This window comes from Schistocerca cancellata, chromosome 1 (genome assembly GCF_023864275.1).
Source record: "Schistocerca cancellata isolate TAMUIC-IGC-003103 chromosome 1, iqSchCanc2.1, whole genome shotgun sequence".
NCBI lineage: Eukaryota > Metazoa > Arthropoda > Insecta > Orthoptera > Acrididae > Schistocerca > Schistocerca cancellata.
Window position 1 is genome coordinate 55867813 of NC_064626.1, and position 21298 is coordinate 55889110.

The following is a 21298-nucleotide window of genomic DNA, read 5'->3' on the forward strand; positions in this document are numbered from 1 at the left end:
TATTTTGGTGATCACAAAATAAAGTTGAATGTATGCACTGGGTAGCCATGGCTGCTAGTTCATGGTGATTCGGTCAACCAAGTAAATGAATTTACTGAATATGCTGCAAATTGAAACAGGGAGCCTGTGTGTCAGAATTCTCAGCCAGTGTGGCACAACGGCGTTATGATAGAAAAATAAGCCACTCAGAAGAGGGTTTGGTGGTCTGTTGGGCTGATTTTAGATAGGGAGAGACAGATTCCATTGTCTTCTGACTACACCAAGTGAAGAAGATATAATGGCATTGTGGCCTGAAATTCACATTAAAAATGATATTCCTTCTCTACCAAGTAGACGTTACGTTGAGCCACAATAAAGTCTGTAGCGGCGACATGTAGAAACTCTATCACCAGTAACCTTTCTTATACTATTTATTCATTTCTAGTGACGAAACAAACGCTATGTAGGCTCACAGGACACTTATTCCATCTTTTAACTGAGCTTCTGTATGTCGATATAATTGGTTCTGAACTGGGACGCCCTTAAGGCGGATTTTGTTCCCTTCGTGACAATACAGCTCTGCTACAATTTGTTGTTTGTTCAAAACTGCAGATTCCTCAACATCTCCACATATTGCGCGTGAATGGGTTCGAATCCTGGCCCGGCACTAAAGATTTCATTATGTATTATCAAGATCTAGCATGTGAACACCTATCTGATGGTGGATAATAATTTCGATTTTTAATGTAATTTTTTATTCATTGTCAACACTAACGATATTTGACGTTTTTGACTCCCAGTGAGACACAGAACTATTTGCAAGATCACTGTAAGTTCAATAAGATGTTATTCCATCTGCTGGTGGGTATAAATTCGGTAGCTGACGTCTTCTTGCGTGTAGTCAACAACACTATGTGTGGGGTACTATTCCCAGTCAGCACTGAACTCTTTGTCATACTATTTCTGGTTCAAACTTGCTCACATGTCGCTGCTGGTGCAGCAAACCAATATTTAACGTTCGTTGTCTCTATAATAAAACAGCGATAGGTGCCGGGTTGGAGTCCTGAGAAGGAAAAGATTAATGTTTCGTCTCGTCATTTCAGTTAAAACATTTAGCTACTGACGAGAAAATGCGATATGTCACAGTTGATTGTGCTTCGATATCTGTCCGATTAGGTTCTGGGTTCGAATCCCTGTCCAACACAAAGCTTTACCTCACGGCATTTCAAATAATTTAGTGTTTAAGAAGATATATTTATCATCTCTCGTAGTTCGTTAACAGGATCAATAGGAGCTGGGTAGGAATTCTGGTCCGTTAAATACGTTTGCGCTATGTAATTTAAAGCAGGTATTTCTGTTAGTTTCCGTCAGCCACGAAATCTTTGCTTAGTCTGCATGACCTGGGTTTGAATCCATATGCAGAACGAGACGGTTCGTTGTGTCATTTGAAGTTCATACATATTCTCAACTAGCTGTTCGTGAATAACTTAAATATTTAAATGTCATTTGTGTTAAATAATAAGTGCGGTATGTTACTTTGAAGAGGAAATCATGAATACGACGAACTTACTACGTGCATTACCTATCTGACGTAATAATGAGAGTGGTAACATTTCAGGTATGTCATTTATTGTAATAAATGTGAGCTTACAAGCCTTAAGGGCAGTCGTACCTGTGATAAGGTGTTCCCTGATATTTGTAGTATTGTAGTATTAGTTTACATCTAGAGTTATTGTGATACAGAGTAGTGTTTTCTAGTGGTGCCTTGTTCTAACAATTTTCAATAGTCAAACGACTGTACCAAGGAGCGATTAGAGGACCTGCTAGACAGCTGCGTTATGTGTTTTGCATGCGAATCAGGCGAAATGCAATTTAGGTCGTTCGGATACTTTTGAGCACGACTGTACATCTACATTTGTAAACCTGTCATAAAGTACAGTTACTCATGCCGCTACTGGATGAGCAACCGTAATAATCTCATTAATATAAAAAAATGCTAAAAATGATGTCCTTTATCTTCAATGCATTTGGGAATACGCGTAACGTCATTCCTCTTAACAGCGAGTAGATCACCTTCAGCAATTGTCGTGCATGCCTTGACAATTCGCTGACGCATGTCTTCACGCGTTTCCGGCGGATCACGATAGTAAATCTTCTAGTTTTCCCCAGAGAAAGAAGTCCGGAGATGTAAGGTTCAGTGAACGTGTAGGCCACAGTATGGTACTTCTAACACCAGTCACCCGTCATTAAATATTCAATTTATTACCGCTTCAATTGCACGCGTGCTGTGTGCCTGACATTCATCATGTTTAAAGTATATCGCTATTCTGTCATGAAGTGAAACATCTTGAAATAGAATCGGTAAAACATTAACTTAGAAATCGACATACATTCCACCTTTTGGATTTCCATCGACAAAATAAGGGCCAATTAGATGTCCTCCCAAAATTTCACACAATACATTATTCAGCCAGGGTCGCTGATGTTTCACTTGTCGCATCCAGCGTGGATTTTCCGTTGTCCAGTACTGTATTTTATGCCGGTTTGTGAATGACTCTTCATCAGTAAATAGACTCTTGAAAAAAACCGTGTTATCATCTCGAAATTTATTTTGTGCCCAGTGGCAAAAATTCACACGACATTCAAAATCATCGCCATGCAATTCCTAGTGCCAGACGATGCAGAATTCTCATAACAGACGTTTTTGAAATTCCCGATTCCCCCACAATTTGTCTGCTTCTGATGTGCGGACTAGACTCAACTGCATCTAAAACACCTATTAAGGCATCTTCATTTGTTACAGTTCTTGGCTGCGTCTTCTTTTGTTCTGAACACTTCCGATTTCTTTGCATGCATTAACTATCCGACGATAGGGCCGTATAGTTAGATGCTGTCTGTTAGGATAACGATCCACATACATAGCACAAGCTAGTTCGGCATGGCACAATAGCCATAAATAAATACCATATCTATCTCTTTGCGACTGTTAAACGTTCCATTTTGTCAAAACTTTACCTTCCGCGTAATTATTATGACTGGGCAAGCGTCTTTTTTTTCCTTTATTGAGTTTCGATTCCCCCTAAAGGGGGCGAGCTGGCAGCAGCTTATTACTCCGCTCTTCAGCCTACAGAATTTATTTTAAAAAGATGAAGATATTAAAAAATAATAACAGTTGGTGATAAATTCGGTGACTTAAAGGTAAAAATGGCAGAAAATTCTGGAGCGTAAAACATAAAACACGGGGTCGATGAAGCTAATAAAATAAAAACGAAGCAGAAAAATAATAGACAGACAATTAAAAAAACACGGCGACAGTCTGGGCTCTGTTCGCAAGAAATATTAAAAGCACACCCAGCGACAGCATGATTTCTGTTCGCAACACTGTGGAAGGACGCACAACACTGAACACTCACTTAAACACTGCACTAATACCACACCCGAGAGCAGGTGGGGGGAAACTGGTCAGGTGATGGAAAAAAGGGGGGGAAGGAGAGGAAAAGTGAAGGGGTAGGGGGGAAAGGAGCCAATGGAAGAGGAGGATCCATAAGAGGGGTGGGGGTTGCTGAGCAGACGTGTCAGGGATTGGGGAAGGCAGAGGAGGGGAGTACAAAAGGAATTGGGGGGGGGGGGAGAAAGGAGATGATAGGCGGGGAGCAAACACAGGATGGAAGGGGGAAGGAAGAGGGAGCCCAGGGAAAGGACGGAGCAAAGGAGGGGAGGTGAGGATCAGAGTTGATAGGAAGGATAAATGGAGGGAGAGAGGGCATCATCCGGGAGGGGGAGCTGATGGAAGCCACCTTGGGAAAGGAGATGTAGGGTGTAGAGATGGAGGGTAGGGGGGACACAACGGTAAAGACTTGGCAGGGGGTGGGGATGGGAGAGGAGAGGAGCAACCAGGGGGTGGGGAGGTTCAAGACGGCGGGAGGTGTAGAGGATGCGGATATGTTCGAGGAATAGGAGTAGATGGGGGAAAGGAATGAGATCATAGAGGGTCTGCGTGGGGGACGGGAGGCGTATACGGAAGGCAAGGCAGAGTGCATGACGCTCGAGGATCTGGAGGGACTTATAGAATTTGGGGGGGGTGGGCAGATACCCAGGCAGGACTGGCATAACAGAGGATTGGACGGATTAAGGATTTGTAGGTGTGGAGGACGGTAGAGGGGTGCAACCCCCACGTCCGGCCAGAGAGGTGTTTGAGGCGGTTGTGGGCTTTGGATTGGATGGAGATGAGGGATCCAGGTGAGGTGGCGGTCAATGGTGAGGCCAAGGTAGGTGAGGGTGGGGGTGAGGCGGACAGGACGTGTGCAGACAGTAAGGGAGATATCCAGGAGCTGGAAGCAGCGAGTGGTACGACCTACGATGATTGCCTGGGTCTTGGATGGATTGAGTTTCATGGTTACACCATGCAGCAAAAAGGTCAATGTGATTCTGGAGAAGGCGTTGGGACCGTTGGAGGGTAGGAGCGAGGGCGAGGAATGCGGTGTCATCAGCATATTGCAAGAGGTGTACCGGAGGGGGGGCGGGGGTTGGGGCATATCCGCCGTGTACAGGAGGTTGAGGAGAGGGGAGAGGACAGAGCCCTGAGGCACACCTGCAGTGGGGTAGAAGGTGTGGCAATTGGCATTATGGATGGTAACGTAGGAGGTGCGGTGGGAGAGGAAGGAGGCCACCAGTCGGATGTAGTTGATAGGAAGGGCGTAGGTTTGGAGTTTAAACAGGAGACCGGGATGCCAGACACGGTCGTAGGCCTTTTCGAGGTCAAGTGAGACCATAATGGCGGAGCGACGGGAGTTAAGCTGGAGGGAGAGGAGATGAGTGAGGCGGAGGAGTTGGTCATCAGCAGAGAAGGAAGGTCGAAAGCCACATTGGGTTGGGCAAGCGTATTAACATATCTAATTTAAGTAATGAATTGCACAAGTGCGTTCGGGTGCGTTGCTACATTTGTGAGAATATTACAGCGCCATCCATTACAAAGCGAAACAAATGTTCTAAATCAAATATTCATATTTATTTAAGTATTATACGAATATGTAATAAAATGGGGGTGCCTATTATAAAAAAGATGCAGTTACTATCAATTTCCTATGGCAGCACCATCTAGTGGGTCGTTCATAGCGCCATCTTCTTCCCTCGTCGCGCTCTAACAGATTGGTTAATCTCATTTTTCGTTTGATGCTAATTTCATTAGATATTGGGCCCGGTCACTATCAGTGGACCACCCCGTATGCAGGGTGGTCCATTGATAGTGTCCGGGCCAAATATCTCACGAAATAAGCGACAAACGAAAAAACTGCAAAGAAAGAAACCAATCTAGCTTGAAGGGGGAAACCAGATGGCCCTATGGTTAGCCCGCTAGATGGCGCTGCCATAGGTCAAACCGATATCAACTGCGTTTTTTTAAATCGGAACCCCCATTTTTTGTTGTATATTCCTGTAGTACGTAAAGAAATGTTAATGTTTTAGTTGGACCACTTTCTTCGCTTTGTGATAGATGGCGCTGTAATAGTTGTGTTTGAGTGAATGCATAAGTCAAAAATAAGGCAATAATAAATATGCAGTTATATTATTGGAAAGAGGATATTCTGTAGATCGATATAAACGAAAAATAAAAACAAAAACTGGAAGCCTCGAGATTTCAGCGTATCTGGAGCCCCTAAATCTACCTCCACTGCCACTCTCGCAATTCCCTTTGTGCCAAAAAGTAAGTCCTCTTTCGATAACATTTTCTCACATCGTATCTTTGTACCTTGGCACACAGCAGCAGGAATGTTCCCAAATTTATTTTCGTTGTCTGATGGATTAATACCAATATCAAGAACATCTACTAACAAGTCTGACATAATCTGCATTTGTACCTTGCTGTGCTCTATAAACAAAAATAAATATTAGCGAACAACAACAAGTGTAAACGTTGAAAATGTCGTAAAATACAACACTAACTACCGGAAAATATCTCTAAAAAATTATTGGATTGTATTGTATATTATTAAGCTTCAGTGAAGCTCTCATATAAGAGTAGTTGGATGAAAAAACGTAATTATCTCACAGTCCCGACGGCACCTTACTAGATTAAAAAAATGTCTTGTTGAACCTTTCCCGACTCATTGTGAAGACTGAACCTTGGTTATAACCGTAGGCCCACATCTCATCAACAGTAATGATTTTCTTAAGGAACATCTTGTTCTCATTTGCGCCATCCGAAAGCCTGTCTCAGATTGGGAGGCGAAGGTCTTTTTGGTCTTGACTCATGAGCCGTGGGACGAACTAGGCGACAAACACGATGCATTCCAACATGCTGTGTCAGGATTTGATGACGTGATCCAACTGAAATGTAACATTCTTCTGCTATCTCTCAGACAGTCAGTCTTCCATTGGCAAGCACAATTTGGTTGACATTCCTGGCATGAGTGTCGTCGGTAGACTTTGAAGGGCGTCCTGAACGAGAGACACCTTTAACTGCCGTCCGGCCATTTTTAAACTGTGGGAACCATTTGTAACACCTAGTACCGCCTAAGCACCCGTCACCGTTGGCTTCCTGCGAGATTTGGTAGGTCTCTGTACAGGTTTTCTAGAGTTTGACGCTGAATTTAATACAGACACGTTGCTCCTCTAACCCTGCCTTCCCGAAATTCGCAAACTCTTCGAAGCAACATTCTACTCCATACAGCACTGAACAATAATAGAGATACAACAATGAAACTTCCGGCACTACACATCAAGCACTGGCGTGTGCAGGGATGCCAACCGCATTTCCCTCCAACACACCATTCTTGCGAAATTACTAATACTCTTGGAGTTTTTGAACAGACCCCATATGTAAAGTCAAATCAGGTCCTATGTCTCTGAACCAGATAGATGCTAAGGACGGACAACGTCAGCTATTCCCCTTGTTGACAAATGTGGCGTCTTGTTCCTTCAAACCACCGAGTATAAATTTTTGTTCTCTGCATCTACGGTATGCTATACAGGGTTATTACAAATGATTCAAGCGATTTCACAGCTCTACAATAACTTTATTATTTGAGATATTTTCACAGTGCTTTGCACACACATACAAAAACTCAAAAAGTTTTTTTATGCATTCACAAATGTTCGATATGTGCCCCTTTAGTGATTCGGCAGACATCAAGCCGACAATCAAGTTCCTCCCACACTCGGCGCAGCATGTCCCCATCAATGAGTTCGAAACGGTAAGGCTTCTGCTTTAGCCTTTTCCGTAAGATTTTCCAAACCGTCGGCTGTGGTACGTTTAGCTCCCTGCTTGCTTTATTCGTCGACCTCCGCGGGCTACGCGTGAAACTTGCCCGCACGCGTTCCATCCGTTTCTTCGCTCACTGCCGGCCGACCCGTTGATTTCCCCTTACAGAGGCATCCACAAGCTTTAAACTGCCCATACCATCGCCGAATGGAGTTAGCAGTTGGTGGATCTTTGTTGAACTTCGTCCTGAAGTGTCGTTGCACTGTTATGACTGACTGATGTGAGTGCATTTCAAGCACGACATACGCTTTCTCGGGTCCTGTCGCCATTTTGTCTCACTGCGCTCTCGAGCGCTCTGGCGGCAGAAACCTGAAGTGCGGCTTCAGCCGAACAAAACCTTATGAGTTTTTCTACGTATCTGTAGTGTGTCGTGACCATATGTCAATGAATGGAGCTACAGTGAATTTATGAAATCGCTTCAATCATTTGGAATAGCCCTGTAGTTAAATCGGCTATGTTACGGAGAGGTTAAGGGACTCTAGGGAAGTTATCCACATTGAAGGCGTTCTCTAATTCTGCTGAAAGTATTCTGATAACCATCATGTGCTATGAACCCGCGCACGCCACGTCTGCCCTCTCTACAGCCATGGGATTTACTGGCACAAGCGACTTGTTGCTAAAAGAGCGCATATTTCATTAAAGTGCGTATCCCGCAGCGCGCTGGCGACCGCTCCCAGTTAATTACTTGAGTAAGTGCCGCTGCTCAGTTTCCGCGACGCGTATCCAATATATATGCAAATTTTAATTTGTTAAGTGACACGCAGCTGAGACGCATTGGATAATATCTTGAAGGGTAATAAAACGCGCAGCTGGTAATCTCGGAGCCACACGAAGCAGCCCGCCGGTAACGGTCGAGCAGAAATGCCCTCGCTGTAAATGCTTTTTGCTATGCAATAAGAATGCCGGTTTGGCTCGTTCCTTTGCACGAACATAAACAGCTTGTCGACTGAAGCACGAAGAAGTTCGTCTTATTGCAGTTCTGCTGGGCCGCAGCAAATATTGTGCTATGCCGTATTCCAGCAGGAAAAGTTAATCTTACGAATGAGCAATTTCCAGCGAAAATTTTTATTTACACATGCCTTACGAGTGCACAGTTGTTTGCAGGGTTGGTATAGGGTCCTCTTTCCACCGTTTAAAAACCTTACAATTCTGCCAGATGTTACTTTTATCGGACGTCTGTCAACATTGTGTCGCTGTAACTTACAAGATAGCGAAACTGAATGTAAATAGTTCATCTCAGAGTCGTCTCTCTTACAAAGTCGTCATGATCGCTTTTGACCGATGTCAAATACTTGGAATGTGACACAGAAGTACTTTCCTTTCCTAATTTTTGATTCGAGTCGTAAGGCTTCTGACTCGTTTCATGTGGTGCGCAAACCTTTCTTTTCTCGTAGTAGCATCTATACCCAGACTGTATTAATCAAAATAGAGAACACTTAAGAAGATGGTTTTCATGCTACGAATGTTCTCCACCCCCCCCCCCCGCCCACCTCCCCGCGTCCCAGTTCAGTACGACGCTCAGGACGCTGACCCAGCAATGTCAAACATCCAGAAAATTTCTTTCTTAGGGATGTTCAGCTAGTGCCTAATTGGCCCGAATGTTGGTTATGTAGCCATGGCATTGGCCCTTTATGTGAATTCCCATATTTGCCTGTTTTATGTTAGGTTCGTGATAACAACAGGAGGTATCATCTTCACAAGAGATGATTTTTTTGTCGAAAAGACTGTCCGATTGGTAGCGTTTTTCATTTCAACTAAGTAGCGACGAACATCCACGCTTTGTTGTTTTTGTTTCGGCGTCAAGTTCCGCAGGACAGACTTCTCGCACACTTATCTTTTCTGCACAATATTCTGCAAAACGTCTTGAACGCTTGATCTGGAATAAGATATTGCAGTGACTGTGTTGTTCTGAATTACGATGCATGCATGTCCAAATTAGGTTTGCATCGTAATTCAGAATAACACAGGCGGTGTAATATCGTTTTTATCCGCCGACGCCACGCGAGCGAGTTTCAAGTAAAATGTCTGAACTGTACGGAAGTACAGGTAATGGATGTATGAGTACAGGTATAAGACGCATAGTTGACAACATATGGAAATTTGGGTGTGACCGTGAGTTGTGCACGGATAGCCAAATGGTAAGGCGACCGCTCGAGATATGTGAGGTATCCGGGTTCAAGTCCTTGTCTGGCCCGAATTTTCATTGTTGTCTTTGCATACTGCAGCTGATGGCTGTCCTCATACATTTAATTATTTACAAGTGTAGTTCCACTGCAATTTGTGAGACAACAGCGTTGACACACTACTGTCCCATGTCAGCTGCTTAATACTGCCTGCTCACAACTGGATTGAGGAATGCACTTGTGTTCTTTGTAGTTGTTAAGCTTCCACCGTAGGTACTACGTTTATACTTTGTCGACAGACGGTGCATTCAGAACTTTGTAGATTCTCACAGTTTTTGACCTATACGGCGTCTCCAGTAGCACAAAAGATGTTCTGTGTTATCTTAACACATTTAGTATCAGCCTGTCCAATTCCAGTTAGTGTTTCCCACATATTAAATTTGAGCATATACGCCAAATTGCGAGTAACCGCATGTAACGTAGCAAATTATTACGAGTTTTCTTGATACATTGAAAGCGTAGCTTGCCGTGAAGACGGTAGGACGGCAGTATTTATTTCTCACGCTGGCACAGCTTAAGCTGGCTACTGGGTCGAGCGAGACAGGTACTTTATCAACGCTGCATGCAATATGTAACTCACTATGAATCTGAAAAAGTACTTTTGAATGTTAATCGATACTTGGTACACCAAATTCTATAGATAACACAATCACGATGTTAAAAATTCAAGTCAATAGCTAGAGAACTTCCCGAGATATAAAATTTTACCTAAAACACGTAATAACACTATAGTATTGAGTTTGGGAGTGTAACGTATTCATCTACAGTAGCAATTGAAACTATAACCAAGAGGATAGGTTCATATAATCTAATTTTCTGCAATTTCGTTTAGTTACATTACCACAGATTTCTGACGTAATTGAAAGTACTTTAGAAAATTATTATTTCATGGTATTTTGCTGGTGTGAGTGAATAGAGGACAGACGTAGAGTGAGAATGTAATATGTGATATTGTTTTTAAATATAATCCATTATGGAGTCGAGGTAGCAGTTGTCGTTATACTGGTTATCACTGTTAGCATTCAACCGCGGTTCTTATACATTTAAATACACTCCTGGAAATTGAAATAAGAACACCGTGAATTCATTGTCCCAGGAAGGGGAAACTTTATTGACACATTCCTGGGGTCAGATACATCACATGATCACACTGACAGAACCACAGGCACATAGACACAGGCAACAGACCGTGCACAATGTCGCCACTAGTACAGTGTATATCCACCTTTCGCAGCAATGCAGGCTGCTATTCTCCCATGGAGACGATCGTAGAGATGCTGGATGTAGTCCTGTGGAACGGCTTGCCATGCCATTTCCACCTGGCGCCTCAGTTGGACCAGCGTTCGTGCTGGACGTGCAGACCGCGTGAGACGACGCTTCATCCAGTCCCAAACATGCTCAATGGGGGACAGATCCGGAGATCTTGCTGGCCAGGGTAGTTGACTTACACCTTCTAGAGCACGTTGGGTGGCACGGGATACATGCGGACGTGCATTGTCCTGTTGGAACAGCAAGTTCCCTTGCCGGTCTAGGAATGGTAGAACGATGGGTTCGATGATGGTTTGGATGTACCGTGCACTATTCAGTGTCCCCTCGACGATCACCAGTGGTGTACGGCCAGTGTAGGAGATCGCTCCCCACACCATGATGCCAGGTCTTGGCCCTGTGTGCCTCGGTCGTATGCAGTCCTGATTGTGGCGCTCACCTGCACGGCGCCAAACACGCATACGACCATCATTGGCACCAAGGCAGAAGCGACTCTCATCGCTGAAGACGACACGTCTCCATTCGTCCCTCCATTCACGCCTGTCGCGACACCACTGGAGGTGGGCTGCACGATGTTGGGGCGTGAGCGGAAGACGGCCTAACGGTGTGCGGGACCGTAGCCCAGCTTCATGGAGACGGTTGCGAATGGTCCTCGCCGATACCCCAGGAGCAACAGTGTCCCTAATTTGCTGGGAAGTGGCGGTGCGGTCCCCTACGGCACTGCGTAGGATCCTACGGTCTTGGCGTGCATCCGTGCGTCGCTGCGGTCCGGTCCCAGGTCGACGGGCACGTGCACCTTCAGCCGACCACTGGCGACAACATCGATGTACTGTGGAGACCTCACGCCCCACGTGTTGAGCAATTCGGCGGTACGTCCACCCGGCCTCCCGCATGCCCACTATACGCCCTCGCTCAAAGTCCGTCAACTGCACATATGGTTCACGTCCACGCTGTCGCGGCATGCTACCAGTGTTAAAGACTGCGATGGAGCTCCGTATGCCACGGCAAACTGACTGACACTGACGGCGGCGGTGCACAAATGCTGCGCAGCTAGCGCCATTCGATGGCCAACACCGCGGTTTCTGGTGTGTCCGCTGTGCCGTGCGTGTGATCATTGCTTGTACAGCCCTCTCGCAGTGTCCGGAGCAAGTATGGTGGGTCTGACACACCGGTGTCAATGTGTTCTTTTTTCCATTTCCAGGAGTGTATATGTATAAGAACCGCGGTTGAATGCTAACAGTGATAACCATGTGATATAGTATTAAAGCTTTGTAAAGGTATGGGCGAGAAAGTTGATGTGCAAAAGGGGAATTTGTGACGCATGTCCGAACGAGCTTGATTTTCTAAAACGCAGCCAGAAGAGATGTAGAGAAATAAATTTATTAGTAACTTATTTGATGGAAGGGAATCGCGTTTTTTTCATTAAATATTATTTAGTTTGGGAATTAGGATATTTCTAGTTTAAATCTGTTGCGGTAATGAGATACGCATTAGAAATACTGTGAGTAAATAAATTTAATTGTAACTGTGTGACTAAAGATGATGTGATTGGTTGCCTAATATACTAGCCAATTGGAATTCAGCATTTCCATTGCGTTTGAGTAGGGCTTTCTGGCCCAGATCTACGATCAGATAATGTCACAGGAACCGTCTTCGGGTAAACACCTTTGTAAAACGCGCTCATCAAATTTGTACCAAAATTAAGAAATTCGCGCGTTGGATCGTTTCTTATGTCGATGACGAAAACTGAGTATTTTGTGAAAGTTTGAGCCTTGTGAGTAGTTTGTATTAGGAGGTATTCGCGTGTTAACGTTTCATGTCGCACATGAACTCCACGTGGCGTGTTTCGCGCAGTTTACCAGACCTTATGGGGAGCACTTCTCTACACGAAGCCTACTGAACGACTGACCGTGTTAACTCGCGAGTAATTGTGGATCATTGACTGTTTAGGACGTCCGAAACACCGGATCGCATTAAATGCCTTCTGGTCGCTTTCGGGTGTGCCCTTGTAACAAATGGTTCAAATGGCTCTGAGCACTATGGGACTTAACATCTGTGGTCATCAGTCCCCTAGAACTTAGAACTACTTAAACCTAACTAACCTAAGGACATCGCACACGTCCACGCCCGAGGCCAGGATTCGAACCTGCGACCGTAGCAGTCGCGCGGTTACGGACTGAGCGCCTAGAACCGCTAGACCACCGCGGCCGGCGCCCTTGTAACAGAGACGTCAGTAACATATCTTAATGGCGTAGTGTATGAAACACAACTTAATAGCCATTTTCTGTGTCTTAAAGACAGTAACTCAACTTAAAGGAAATTTTAGATTTTTTTTCAAACGAGTCAGTCAAGAGTAGTTAACTTACTTTCAGCTACTGCCCATGGACTGGAGCTATGTGGCCTTTTCGTGGTGAGTATTTAGTCGGATTTTCGTCAACGCTGCTTTTGTCGGCAAAACCAGTATCCACCATTGTAGAGTGAAGGGGCAAGCAACTTGCAACTTAGCCAAGAAGGTGGGGGATGGGTAGTGAGAGAGCGACCCGCCACGCAGCATGCAAGCAAATTTCCACATTTTGAATGATATGGTCCCTACTTTATGTAAAAACCTTTTTATTGAGAGTCACGATCGGTTTCGCGTCTAATGAAGAAGGATTCTCAGATGTACTGAAACATCAGATCTCAAACTTTCCATCCCCCTGATTTCTCGGTATTTGAAAGTTCCTGATTACTTTTCACGCTGTGCTCCTGAAATGTATTCTCATGTGCACTATTACTTTTCTCAGAGTGAGTTCTACATTTCATACCCACAGATATTTTACTGAGTAATGCTGTCCTTACCTGTATGAAACTCTTTCTTAAGTCCATCTCGCTTCGTCGATCATGCGTAAGTATGCTTTCAGGCTTGAACATTTTCTCAACATTTGTGCAATACATGTTCCCCAATTCTGATTGTGCCGTCAGCCACTATCCTGCTACTCTTCAGTACTTTCGACTAGTTTCTCCTCAATCAATAGTTTGTGCTCAATAGAGTAGCCATTCTTCTCACCATGACTTGTAGTTATTCTACGTTTCTACTACTGAGAGCTACGTCAAAAGTGAATAGTACCATTGATGTTCTTTACCCCTAAATTTTAAACCAGTGTGAGAAGCTTCCTTTAGTTTCCTTTACTACATTTTCGTATAACAGTTGCACCAAGAGAATAGGAAGACGGCATATGCGCCCTACTTCCTTTTCAATTCATACACTTGATTTCTGGTTTTATATTCCTAATCACCCCGCATGGTGTCTATGTATTTTTAATTTTACCTGTCCTTTCCTGTGGCATATATCCATTTTCTGAGAAGAATGTATATTTATATTCAATTCAGTTATACTTGACTGATGTCATCTAAATTCTTAGCTTCATCATCAAAGAAAATTCAGCTGAATGAAGCACTGCGCAGAACAGCTATTTAGACATGTACGGGGTGTTCAAAAAGTCTCTCCTCAGTGCCGTATGATTGTTAGCCGCGCGTGCCGTATGATTGTTCGCCTGCCTGGGTTACCTCCCTTCAAGTGGACTATCCCAACATTCCACTGCTTCGTTTAACTCATTCAGCGTCAGTAGTATCGTTGGCGTGTGTCGTTACGTGTTTGACGTAAACGTTTAAGTTTAGTTCCTTTGTTCGTTTGTTTCGTTTCTGTCAGTGTTAAAATGCGAACCACTGAAGATCGTGTGTTTTTAGTCGAACAGGTGTTAATAGCTGGCGGTAAATACTCACTTTCAGTTCGTCAAACATGTAACTCATATTTCCCGGAGACAACACTCCCACATCGCAGTACTGTGCGAGATTTGATTGACAAATTTCGAAGCACGGGTTCAGTGACAGATGCACCGAGAAGAGGTCGTCACAGCGTTTTGTCTGAGGATAAACTACTCGATATTTCCGATAAAATGACCACGAGTCGGAACACGTCAATAGGAAAACTCTTCCAGGAAATCGAAGTTAGTGTCGGAACGGCCCACACATCTGTAAGGAAAAAATTGGAACCTTTCCCATAGAAAGTGACAGTCGTGCAAGATCTGAAAAATTCCTGATCATGGCAAGAAACTGCATTATTGTCAATGGTTCAAAAATTTCGTCCAATAAAATGAAAGGGATATTCTTAATGAAACATTTTTCACTGATGAGACGTGGTTTCATTTGTCCAGGTACATGAACACCCAAAATTCTCGTATGTGGAGTACAGAAAATCCACTGCGTATTCATGAGGAACCACTTCATTCTGTGAAAATAGGAGTTTGGCTTGCAATTTCTAGACGTGGGATTGTGGGTCCCATATCTTTCAACGAAACAATAAACGCGCAGCGATACCGCAGTGAGTTTCATTTCGGTATATTCGCTGCGGCATCCGACACGCGCGGCTAACATTCATATCGCACTGCGGAGAGACTTTTTGAAAACCCCGTACGAGTACCAGCATTATGCCGTACTCTACCGCTCTCACTTCGCGCAAGTCACGTCCAGTTATTTCTTGCAGATTTCAGTGTATTTTTCAGGAGTTATACCTCGTTTATTTTCACGCTACTTTAAGACCTGCGGTGGATATTACCTTAAGGCAATGTCCACTTCAACATGAAGTTGATCAGTCACGCCAGTTGAGTTAGTAGTTGTTTTATTAGAAATTTTCTAGATGCCACATTTTTGTACGCAACTAAGAACTTACATTCTAATTGTTGTTGATGACACTGTTCCATGAGTTGCTACAATATTCTCAAACACAATGTAGATAAGTGACATTATTTTAAACTTAACAAGGTTTATGTTTCACAACGTCTCCAAAATGTACTTTCTTCAATAACTGATAAGCGATGAATTTAAAAGGTATAATTCACTACTGATTACTATGCGTGCCCTCATAATCTGGCAGTTTATTTTTCTTCATTATGGTCTCACAACAATTACCATTATTAACATGTAAAAACTGTCATCTTTGCCTTCCACAGAAGTTCAATACTAGCCCTGTCAGTTTTGTTCTCTGAACAACAAATGAATCGTCGTAATACAAATACACTTGCGTAGGGAACCACCGTAGTGAATGAAGAAAAGGAGTCTTAGATTTAAAGAACAATAAAATCAGTGTAAACCGGTTTGACCAAGTCCCAGTATTAAGATTGCTGCTAAATATTTGGTGCATGGTTTCTGGAATGTGCTCAATGAAATGCGGTAGCAGCTATTGTATTTCCTGAGTGCGTAATACTTGAACTAAGCCGAAGGCCTCAACATCGTTCCATTCTTCAACCGTACAACTCTATCAGGTCGTCATATAAATAATCGAGCCTGCAGTATATTGTAACATATATACCATTAATAGACCCATTTCAAAATAGGCAAAACACTGGTTATTACAAATTTCGGTATTGTTTCGTTATCTGATATAGGTGTTCTAATTTTATCACAGACTTTAAACCAAACAAAATAGTATGAATGTCCCATTTTCGTCTTTTTCCATTTACGGATAATCGTTGTAGTGATTGTAGTGATTATTCATTACCGTGTTTTCTGAAACAGTTCAGTTGCTTCCATTAACGCAAATTTTCTCCAACGTAAAACGTTCAATGATAAGACCTTCTTGTAAGGCTTCATAAATTTCTGTAAAAGAAACCACACCAAGAACTGCCACCAAAAACTGCATTTATAAGAAAGGGAAGCCAAAGATACAACGTCTAGAAACACGTGGTGTTCCAGTTATCTGCTGATGAGCAGTAGTATGGTGTAAGCAATCTATTACGACATCATGTGCCATCGAGTGGTTTAGAATTTCTTTTAATACCGTCTCATTTCGGTAATACATGGGAGGTACAGATGGGAGTTATTGTAATCAGCTCTCGAGAGAGATCACCGCCCTTGGATGACCACTAGGAATTGTCGTATGACAATATAATGGTTTTCGTGTGGCGGTTGCATATAGTATTACGTAACAGTTTGTTGTCCGGCACAAGGACATCTGATACCGTCAGGCAGTTCTTCTTTTGAACTCGTCATCGGCTCTAACCAGATCTACAAGACAGAAAAATAATACAATAAAATTAATAGTTAAATGTAAACCTACAAAGTAAGGGATAACTCCACTGACGGAATTTCGAATGCTGTTTTGAGATATTGTATGTGTCTTTTGGTACAAGGAATCCATGGTTACAGAGCAATTGCAATTCGTTTGTTTTCTAACCTTTAATTATTTATTTATCTGCATTGTAGTGAAAACCTCTGTAGAACAGTGCAAACTCCGGCAGCATGCCCTGTGTGTTTTGTCTGGAAACAAATTTGTTCCATTCACTAACAGTACTACCTGTTGACAAAAGTAATATGTACTTCACTCTTCGTCGTCGGCCTCGCATTCAGCAGTAATGCCCGGCTCTCTCTCGGGTCTGTTTATTCAGCAGTGTAGCTTATTCGTTAACGATGATACACAGAAGAATGGATGAATTTACTGATGAATAGTTGATCGACATCTACCTACTACGTGGATCCACTGAAAGTAATGGAAAAATCGGGCAACAGTGCTATATTGAAATATTTCCACAGCTATGACAACCAGATCGTAGTACTTTTGGATCTGTAGATAGGCGTCTACGAGAAATATGATTTTCGTGACGGAGTATTAGAAGCATTTCCACTACCATGAACATATTTCGAGAGAAACAGTGGTAATGGATACTATTAAAGTAACGAAGCAGTGGAAACGAGAGATCCCTTGCACGCAGGTATTCAGATGATACCCCAGAAATGCCACTGAAATTATGTCGGTGCAGTGTAGGGGTCCCGCCCAAATTAAAATGTGTAAATGTAGTGACGCCATAGCAAAAAAGCGTTGAATCACTTGCCAATACAGTTTGATAACAAGTGTCACTCACTAAATATGAGTGACGAACTATACCTGGCAAGATTATGGCATCCGACCACTTACATTTAACGAGACATAATTTGTGAGTACACATTATAATAGATATAGAAGAGGAGCAACATGTAAATATAATAATAATAATAATAATAATAATAATAATAATAATAATAATAATACTGGGAAAATGAATAGCAAAATATATGGATCTTAAAATGTTTCCTGTCATTAACGCACTATTAAGCAAGTTCCTCTTTATGTTCGGGCCGAATGTGAGTAATGGTATGTACCAGCAAGGTGGGGCCACAGAGCAGAAGTAATAATAGTGGGACAATGTACACTCCTGGAAATGGAAAAAAGAAGACACTGACACCGATGTGTCAGACCCACCATACTTGCTCCGGACACTGCGAGAGGGCTGTACAAGCAATGATCACACGCACGGCAAAGCGGACGCACCAGGAACCGCGGTGTTGGCCGTCGAATGGCGCTAGCTGCGCAGCATTTGTGCACCGCCGCCGTCAGTGTCAGCCGGTTTGCCGTGGCATACGGAGCTCCAACGCAGTCTTTAACACTGGTAGCATGCCGCGACAGCGTGGACGTGAACCGTATGTGCAGTTGACGGACTTTGAGCGAGGGCGTATAGTGGGCATGCGGGAGGCATGGTGGACGTACCGCCGAATTGCTCGACACGTGGGGCGTGCAGCCCGGCTCCACTGGTGTCGCGACAGGCGTGAATGGAGGGACGAATGGAGACGTGTCGTCTTCAGCGATGAGAGTCGCTTCTGCCTTGGTGCCAATGATGGTCGTATGCGTGTTTGGCGCCGTGCAGGTGAGCGCCACAATCAGGACTGCATACGACCGAGGCACACAGGGCCAACACCCGGCATCATGATGTGGGGAGCGATCTCCTACACTGGCCGTACACCACTGGTGATCGTCGAGGGGACACTGAATAGTGCACGATACATCCAAACCGTCATCGAACCCATCGTTCTACCATTCCTAGACCGGCAAGGGAACTTGCTGTTCCAACAGGACAATGCACGTCCGCATGTATCCCGTGCCACCCAACGTGCTCTAGAAGGTGTAAGTCAACTACCCTGGCCAGCAAGATCTCCGGATCTGTCCCCCATTGAGCATGTTTGGGACTGGATGAAGCGTCGTCTCACGCGGTCTGCACGTCCAGCACGAACGCTGGTCCAACTGAGGCGCCAGGTGGAAATGGCATGGCAAGCCGTTCCACAGGACTACATCCAGCATCTCTACGATCGTCTCCATGGGAGAATAGCAGCCTACATTGCTCCGAAAGGTGGATATACACTGTACTAGTGCCGACATTGTGCATGCTCTGTTGCCTGTGTCTATGTGCCTGTGGTTCGGTCAGTGTGATCATGTGATGTATCTGACCCCAGGAACGTGTCAATAAAGTTTCCCCTTCCTGGGACAATGAATTCACGGTGTTCTTATTTCAATTTCCAGGAGTGTATTAACTAACCGGAGAAAGAGAGAGAAATAACAGGTTAAGATTAGCAGATGAGATGGCAGCAAGGAAAAGAAAAAAAACCCTATAAAACGCATGGGAAGGGAATAACTGCATTAAAGTATAACGGAAATACTTGTTCCCTGTTGGATGGAAAGAAAACAGCTGAGATATGCCGAAAGGGAAGCTACGCAGATGATAACAACAAAGTCTGTAATCTCCTATTGAAGGCGTAGTGATATGACGCAGGTCACAAGGTAATCTCATCCACAGTAGTATGGCTGGAATGGAGGAAGGTGTAGTGTATTACAAAGGCGCAGCCAGTTCGCTGGACGTGTCTGACCTGAATGACGATACGCATCTGATATGCGATGAGAGGTACTTCGGACTGACGTAGTAAACAGAGCATGTGTCAGACATGTGTGATCAAACAACCGAATGTGTCATATATATCTTAAGCAAGCATTCACAGATAACTCGGTCGAGTGGAGCTCTCGCTGTATCGCAAAAGTAAAGGTTTCACAGTATTAAATACAGCACTAATTTTTGTCTTAAATGTATTGTTTTCTAAGATTTTTATACTGCATGAAGACAGGAGAGGGATTTTCCGAACGCGGCAACAGTTTGTTCTTCTGAATTCAGATCCTCGGCGAAGATTTAGTCACAAAATCTATACAACTGCTTCAATAAGTCTGAAACTAGTTTGCATACTTTAGCATTTGTGACGATTTGGTTAGTTACGTAGAAAACAACAATCGCCATGAAGTTAATAATTTTTCTATTGTAAAATGATAAAAATTATCTTAATGAATAAACAGAATTCGCTTCTCATGGGGTCTATGACTAGAAATCTGAAGAATGTTTGACATACCACCGATTTCATTTTCCATCTATAAAATTTTCTTTTAAAACGGAACTTTGAGGTCATCCAAGATCGTCTATGTTGCAAATAATTTAGTTTCGGGTCTGTAGATAACACGTATGCTCATTTACTTGTAGACACCTCAACTCTTGAGCAAGCTTTGATTGTCTTACGTACATATTATCTATTAATATTCAAATTCATCTGAGTAGTTAATGCTGTATATTTTCCCTATGCTATGCCGTTCCCTATTTGAGATCTGAATGTGAAACGGTTTAGAACTGGAAGATGCTTTCGTCTACAGTTAGGCCGACTGAACATGAATTTGGAGACAGACAAATAAAGGAAGCAATGGTTTATTTATCAACTCTTGATTTAGGTTTTACAGATATAATGAACTGTAGTTATAACGGAGTTCCGTAAAGCCACACACGTACTTCGGATTTGATACTTCAAAGATTTTGAGGTTTCTGTGACATGAATATGATGTTTGTAGATTTTACGATGTTCAATGCGACGTTTAGAAAGAAACTTCTCATTTCAATGTGTGGCCCCCTGAATATAGTTTCGCGTAGTAAACCGGTCTCTCAGTATTAACCGCCGATGTTAATTAGCGACGCTTTTCTCTAAAATGGTGTGCGGTTGGTGTGTAAGTGGGTAATTCATTTTCTCGACGTTTTATAAGATGCCATATATGTCTAGGCGTCATTCTGCACAGCGAACTGAGCACTCACTGTAGCATCCCATCGTTGACGCGCAATATTATGAGATGCACGAAACTCCAAAATACATAGGAGTGACACTTGACTGATCTCTCGCTTTCAAAAAGGACTGCACGAAATGCAAGTCGAAAGTTTCCCCCAGGAACAGTCTCCTACGGAAACTGGCCTTATCACAGTGGGATAGTCAACCCGAGACAATCCGTACATTTGCACTGGCACTAGGCTATTCTGCGGCGGAGTACGCCTGTTCTCTTTGGTATAATTCAACTCATGCCAAACAAGTGGGTGTAGCTCTCAACGAAACCTGCAGAATTACAACAGGTTGCTTGAAATCCACTCCAGTCGAATGGCTTTACCGCCTCGCAGGAATAGCACAACCACCTGCTCGAAGAGAGATAGTTGCGAACAAGGAAAGAAAGGCAGTGGAGCAGAAAATTACCCATCTTCTGTATGGGCATGAACCGCATCAGCAACAATTGAAGTCAAGGCAGAGTTTCCTTAAGACATAAAAGGAACTTAGTGCCACTGCTGAAAAAGCTAGGTTACAACTATGGAGGGCTACAACCTACATACCAGCTGGTTGGAAAAGAGTTGTTGAAGCTTTGCCTTCAGGCTATGACGGGGAATGGGTAACGTGGAAGTCCCTGAATACACTGAGATCC